General features: G+C 38.1%; 1 pseudogene; it reads left to right on the top strand.

Annotated features, from left to right (window-relative positions):
* Nucleotides 1-2,798: 2,798 nt before the first annotated feature.
* LOC110216343 (olfactory receptor-like protein OLF3) lies at nucleotides 2,799-3,747 on the top strand (annotated as a pseudogene).
* The last annotated feature ends 3,945 nt before the right edge of the window (nucleotides 3,748-7,692 follow it).

The raw sequence follows: 7,692 nt of genomic DNA, 5'->3' as shown, positions 1-7,692 counted from the left end.
CTGAAGGAGTGAAATCTTCACATTAATGATGTTTTTAGATATTACTCTACACTTTGGTCCAACAACCCAATTAATAGAGAAGAGTCAAGAGTGATGAAGCCAACCTCACAAAAGCTTCACTTTTTGACTCTAGGGAAAATTCATTCATTTCTTCAATGCATAAATCATCTGAAAGAGAAAAAAAAAATTTTCTTTCAAGTCAGGGGAAGACTCTTTTACCAATGTGATTGAGAGGTGGAGGATAGTGTGTGTCCAGACAATATTAACCCAAATGGGTTGAGGTGTCTGCAATTTTGTGAAAGGTAGGGTTATTTTTTAACTTCTGCTCACATTTAATTGTGATATATGGTCTGAGGTAAATATGAAATGAGAAAAATATAAGAAAAATTTTGTTTGTTTTTTCCCTCTGTTATCAACAGCTGAAAGATATAGAGTCTGCATCATCAGAAAGGAGCAAAAATTAAAAATTGGGTTCAATAAACATTAAGTATCTTCCACATGCAAGACATTGGAATAAACAATGGGAATACAAAAATACAAAGCTCCCTATGAGTTTAGAGTATATTGTACTATAACTTACACAAACGTGTATTATGCACATATATAATTTTGATACAAGGGAGAAAGACTGGTCCAGATAAAATATGAAAAATTTGAGAATAGATAGGTAGGTCACTTTTAGCTGAGGGGATTCAGGAAAAGCTAAATGGAGGATATGGAACTGAGGTCCATACCCATTAAGGTGAATTTTCCCTTAAAGGAAGAAGACTTTGATAGATGGAGATTAGAATGATTCTATTCCAGGAATGGAAAGGGGCAATATGTGCAAAATTATGAACACAGGAGAGTAGGGATGTGTAAGGATGGTGGAGCATAAGGAAAAAAATAGAGAGACAGGGTGGCACTAGATTGTGGTGGACTTTGAATATTCAGTAGGCAATATGGAGTCAGTGATGATTTTTTTTCTAAAAGAGTGACATAGTTTGAGTGGTATGTTAATAAAAAAAACAGTCATTAGTGTGCAAGACAGAATGGAAGAAGGAGAAACTGGAGGCAATAGGTAGGAAACTAATACCTGTCAAAAAGAGAAGAAATTGGTTAAGTGGCTTCCTCAAAATTAGATAGCTAATGTGTGATGGAACAGTGACTGAAACCTATGCCCTCTTAAAATAAATTTAGTGTTCTTTCAACTACAAAATTTTGCTTTGAGTTAATAATTTCAAAGAGAACAAAGTTGTAACTACTATAAGATTTTTTAAAATTTATTCTTACAGTTTGCTTGAGTTTTAGTTCATTTGTCTAAAGCAAGGGTCCCAGCTTTTTGGAGCTGTCCATTTGAAGAAGCACTGGGCTTATTCTGCTTGGACCTTGAGGGGAGAAGTAGGAATAAAGGATCACAAATAAAGAAAGGAAAATTTAAGCTCCAAAAATGGAATGGACTTCTTCAGGAGATAGGGCAGTACCTCTCACTAGAGTGTTTCAAGTGAAGTCTGAATGACTAATTGTTGGAAGTATTAAGGAAGATTTCTTGTTCAAGTAAAAGTCAAAGTATGTGAGCTCTGTAGTCCATTTTAACTATGTAACTCTGTGAATCTGTACAATAAGAGTTTTCATAAGGGTTTTTGTGGTGGGAATGGAAAGAAAAAAAATGAATAGAAGAGTTATAACAAATCTTGACTGGGGACCCATTTGGATTTGGGAAGTTAGGGAGCCAAAGATAATTCCACAGCTATGAATGATCTTCCACAATTGGAAAGTGGTTGTGTCATATAGAAATAGGGAGGTCGAGGTCAAATTTGGAGTAGGAAGATGAAGGGTTCAGGTTTAGAAACGACTTTGAGGTAGGAGAGAGACACACATGTAAAGTTTTTCAGAAAAGAATTGGAAATACAGGACAAACTCTGAGGTAAAGATAAGACTGATGTTATAAATTTAGGAATGGTTCTTCATAGAACCCATCTCAATTTCATAATATTTTATAAACATGTACTATAGTAAAGTCACTATTCTTCATAATTCAATCAATGGGGGTGGGCAAGATAATGAAAAGAAAGACTAAAGAGAAAACTAATGCACCAAGGACAGAACCTTGGGGCAAACTACATTCAAAGATTTGGAGAAGGGTTAGAAGTACCAAAGGGAGCCAAGAAGGAGTTATCAGAAAGATAAGATGAAAACCATGACAATTTGATAATATGAAAGAAAAATATTAAAAAGGAGGTAGTGATTACAATGTCAAATCTTGCTTGGGGATCAAGTAGAAAAAGGATAGAAAAAAGCCTTTGGAATTAATGATACAAAGGACCTTAAAGATTCTTTTGTTGTTGTTCAATCATGTCCAACTCTTCATGACCCCATTTGGTTTTCATGGCAAAGATACTGGAGTGGTTTGCCATTTCCTTCTCCAGCTCATTTTACAGATGAAGAACTGAGGCAAACAAAGTTAAGTGACTTGTCCAGGGTCATACAGCTACTAAGTGTCTGGGGCTAGATTTGAACTTAGGAAGATGAATCTTCCTGACTCCAGGCCTGGTGCTCTATCCACTGTGCCACCTAGTTGCCCTAAAAGATTCTTTAGTTCTCTCTCATTTATAGATGAGGAAACTAAGGTCAAAGTCATTAAAAGATTTCCCCAAGATCACACAGGTAGTAAGCCATAGAACTTGAATTCAAATACAGTGTTCTGATTCCAAATTCCTTGATTTTTCCACCAAACCATCAAGATCATTAGTTATCTTTGTTTTCAAACTCCATGATCTTTTCTATTTCTACCTCTTTCTACAGATTCCTTCTCTTTAATGGGAACAGAAAACCAGACATGGTTGAGTGAGTTCATTCTTCTGGGGGTGTCCAGTGACCAAGGAACACAGATCTTTCCCTTTGTCCTTTTCCTCACTATGTACCTAGTGACTGTATTGGGAAATATTCTCATTGTCATTCTGACTCAGCTGGATACCTGGCTCCACACCCCACTTCTTCCTTACTAACCTCAACCTTGTTGATATCTCTTATGCCACCAGCATTGTCCCCCAAATGTTGGCACACTTCCTAGAAGAACAGAAAACAATTCCATATGTGAGCTGTGCTGCCCAGCTATTTTTCTCTCTGGGACTGGGTGGGATTGAGTTTCTTTTGTTGGCAGTAATGGCTTATGACCACTATGTGGCAGTTTGCAATACATTGCGCTATTCAGCCATCATGCATGCAGGGTTGTGTGCCAGGTTAGTGGCTGCCTCCTGGGCCAGTGGTTCCTTGAACTCTCTCGTGCAGACAGCCATCACTTTTCAACTTCCTATGTGTACAAACAATGTCATTGACCATATATCTTGTGAAATCCTAGCCTTGGTCAGATTGGCCTGTGTGGACACATCTTCCAATGAGGTTGCAATTATGGCTTCCAGTATCACCCTACTCATGACCCCAGTCTTGCTGGTTCTGCTATCCTATATCAAGATCATCTCTACTATTCTGAAGATTCAGTCCACAGAGGGAAAAAAGAAAGCCTTCCAGACCTGTGCCTCCCACCTGACAGTGGTGTCTTTGTGCTATGGAATGACCATTTTCACTTATATTCAGCCCCATTCAAGTCCCAATATCCTTCAGGAGAAGATGATCTCACTGTTCTATGCCCTTTTAATACCCATGTTAAACCCTCTGATTTATAGTGTGAGAAATAAGGAAGTGAAGGGGGCCTGGCAGAAACTACTTGGGCAATTCTATGAATTGTCAAAGCTAACATCGTCATGAGTCACACAAAGAGACAGCTGTGTCTCTGGACTTTCCCTCCTGGACTCAAATGTGACATATACTATCCACATCATTGACACTCCTTTCAAGGGATAAGAAAACATTAATAGATGTTTTAAAATAGGTGGTAGGGACGTAGTCTGGTGGATAATGCAAAGACTCACTTTTTCATGACTGCTTTCTGGTTGCTTTCCATGTTCTGCGTTATTTGAAAAAATAAATATTTTTGATTTTTCATATAACTTTTTCTCACCTGATATTAAGAGGCTCTTAACTTGAGGCCCAAGAATTTTTTTAAAAAATAATTTAATGATTATTTTAATATAATTGGTTTCCTTTGTAATCCCATGTATTTTATTTTATGTACTTAAAAACTTAGAAGTGTCCATAGTTTCACCAGACTGCCAAGGAGTTCTATCACACACACACACACACACACACACACACACACACACACACACACAATTAAGAACCCTTTCCTTAAATTGTTATCCTATCTTCCCCCACATTTGAAAATGAACTATGTCATCTTAAATCAAAATGCATTTATTATTAAAAGAATCACCCAGAATAACAAACTGCACATTGAGCCCAGCACAAGGCAGTAAAGCTAAGTCAATATGTTCGTATTCCAGGGATAGAAAGGTTTAACATTAAATTTAAAGAGAGGTTGCTTTCTGAAGGCCTTTTTATACTGTGGACCTGCTGATTGTGTCTATATAGCACCCAAACAACAGATGTGTTAAGTTAAATTTGCAGTCTTTGGAGTACAAATCAGACTACCATTGATGTTGATATTGAATATACATAACCGTGGGTCATATCTTTATCATAACACAGTCTCTTTATAGAGATGTAAATTTCTACATGAAGCAAACGAACAGAAGGGCTGCAGAGACAAATAGCTGGAGACATGCCTCAGTCTGTGTGTATATTAAACATCCATATGTTTAACCAGTCCAATTCCTGAGGAATCAGTTGTCCCTTCCCTATCTAAAATTTTGACTGTAGAATAAACTGAGACAGAGAGAAGTCATTATGGATGCTTTAAAAGCAAAAACTGAACATGGAAAGTATTAAATTCATCTATCTCAAAACTCCTCAAGAAATTGAAGAAGATGGTATGATTTAATAGAAATAGCATTGATTCTATGTTCAGAAAAACTAGGTTTGAATTACCTAACCTTTCTGTAGTATGAAGAGTTTAGACTAGATGGTTCCCTTCAGCTCCAAGTACTGTGATCTTATGAACCTGATTTTAGGTGGACATCAGTGTCCATCATTTAGGGCAGGCAATTTAGCCATTTGTGGGTGAGAACAAGGAAGGAAGGTCATGTTCATGATTTTTAAGATAGGACCTATTCAACCGGCTCCTTATTTACTTTAGTAGACTACTCCCAGAAATTGCAATTTCTGGTTCAATAACCAAAGGGAGGTAGGCTAACAGTTGGTGGGGAAATCAAAGCCAATTCTACTGAAAATTCAACATGATGAAGAAGGGACAAAGAAAATGTTGAAGGGCAGTGGAGTAGTTTGGAGGTAGAAGGAAGAATTTGAGAAAATCGCATTCACTTCAAAACCCTGGTCTTCAAAGCTCTCTCCTCAAGGACAAGGTCAAACCCAGTATATTGAATATGGACTAGAATACAGTTTTGTAACCTTAGGGTTGACACTTATACAGTAATACTCTACAATTTTCTCTTTTCCTATAATTCCTGTGTGATTGTTCATTAGTCATTGGTTTATTACACCCTTATACTTGGGCTACTTTCTCTAGTCATTGTCACTTATGATGTTTAAACAATTTAATTTGATTAGCAGGAACATAGGGCATCAGCAATAGTGGTTATAGTAGCAGAAACTACAAGAAAAAAAACAGTATCCGTATCTCAAGGTGTCGCTTAACTGTACCAGTGTTCTTGTATCTTATGATAGGGAGAATTCATATGGAGAATTCGGGAAGCTGACCTGCTTATTGTGCACTTCCCATTTACCACCAACTTGGACACAGGGACAGAAATGTCACTTGATGATAGTCACTCATTGCCCTTGCAAAAGCTGCAAATGACTATCTGCGAAGGAAATGATATGAGTCCTTCTGGTAGTAGGTAAATAGCAGTCTAGGAAATTGCTTCTCTTGACTCAGAGGATGAAAGAAATGTCACTTGCTGCACTCATCATTTTGATGGACTACATTGACTCTGCTCTCCAAAGAATGGACAAGTAATTCTACACTTCTTGATTTCTAACCAAGGCCAACACATTTTTCAGTAGCTTGCACTTAAAGCTTACACCTTGGTCAGGGTGAATTCTTGCTAGAAATTTCTACATAATAGGGATTTGAAAACTGACTGGCATGCTGGGATTTATAGTTTGGTGGGTCGAACATCGGTTCTCAGCCCTTTGTGTGATTTGGACCTATCACAGTCTTTGAGCTGGATGGTAGACTTGAGTCATGGCCAGGAGTTCTTAAAAGGTCATAGAGAGTCTTTGACAGAAAGAACAAGAGAAAAGAGTGAGGACTAGAGGGGCTAAGTGGCAGTACCAATAGCTATTGGGAGACAGAGTCTTCAGCTCCTCATAGTTCAATGAGCCCATCTAGAAGGAATCGGTGGCCCATGGAAACAGGAGAGGAAAAACTGGAGGAAAAGATTAAACTTTGGCAGAGAAGGTTAAGGACAAGGTGGGCCATTGAGCTCTGCAAACAGCTCAGGAACAACTTATATTGAAGCTTTCAGTTTATATTCTTTCTTCAAGAATTGATGGTAGTTCCCCCAAAAAGACATCACTTTCCCTAGCTTCCCTTCCCTTTGCCTATATAGGAACATGCTCTCTTCTTTTACCTAAATGTTTCCTGTATCCTGATTTTGCCTCAGATATAGAGGTTAGGTAGAGTTGAGCAACATTTGAATTAGCACAGAGAGCCACGCTTTGGTCTGAATGTTAGGAATCTTCCTAAGTGAGGGCTCTGTGGTGGCAGTGATAACTTTCCATTTGATATAAACTCCATAAAAATTCAGAGTAAGGTGCCACATAGACCCAAGACAGAGTATATTGCCTTTAGGCTAAAAATGAGCTAATTATTATGAGTGTGGCTAATTAAATGTGAGAAAAAGAATATTACAGGGTGGAAATAGATAAGGTCTAGACAAGATAGGCAGACTTAATTGAACTTAGTTCCTCCCCCTTCATAAAGGAAAGGAGAGATGAAAGAATACAGTACCTTCTGTGGTATTACCAGGGCTATATTGGAGCCAGTTTGCATAGGCTCAGAAAGTTGATCGTGAATTTTTCGTTGTATGCATTTAGACCAGAAATTTAAGCTACAAATCAGGTTTTGATTCATTGTTTTGTTGATTGCTAGCCTTAAAAAAAAAGTGATGGGGGAGATGTTAATGCAGATTATACTTTAAAGTGTGTCCTTCACACTTTTTTTTTGAGAGCTGGTTATCAAACATTTACCAGCATATCCCTGAGAACTATCCTTTGATGTTAAACACACAGGGAAGATCATGGAAAATTTGGTCGCCCAGAGAAGTTCATCGGTATTTTATTCCAGTTTCATGATGGCATACTTGCATGGGTCCTGGATAATGGGCAATGCTCTCCAGCTTCCCCAGTTACCAATGGAGGGAAGAAGGGCTGTGTGCTTGCTCCCATGCTTTTTAAAAAGCATAATGTTTTCAGAGGTGTCGTTGGATACCTCCAGTAAGGAAGAAAATAGCACCAAGGTCAGCTACCCACCGATGGTAAATCACTTAACTTGAAAAAGCTACAAGCCAGAGTTGGTGCTTGACTTTTTGTTCACAGATAATTGTGCACTTAATGCAGCCTCTGAGGAAAGTGTGAGAGAGGAAGTATTGGACTGCCTACCATACTGAAGGTCTACAGAGCTGTTGTGCTAATCTCATCGTGATATGCCTGTGAAACCTATCTACCAGTGCC

The sequence above is a fragment of the Phascolarctos cinereus genome, unplaced genomic scaffold (assembly GCF_003287225.1).
Source record: "Phascolarctos cinereus isolate Bilbo 61053 unplaced genomic scaffold, phaCin_HiC Scaffold_1;HRSCAF=81, whole genome shotgun sequence".
Lineage (NCBI taxonomy): Eukaryota > Metazoa > Chordata > Mammalia > Diprotodontia > Phascolarctidae > Phascolarctos > Phascolarctos cinereus.
Note: the sequence above shows the minus strand (reverse complement) of the source record. Positions and strands in the feature narration are given on the sequence as shown.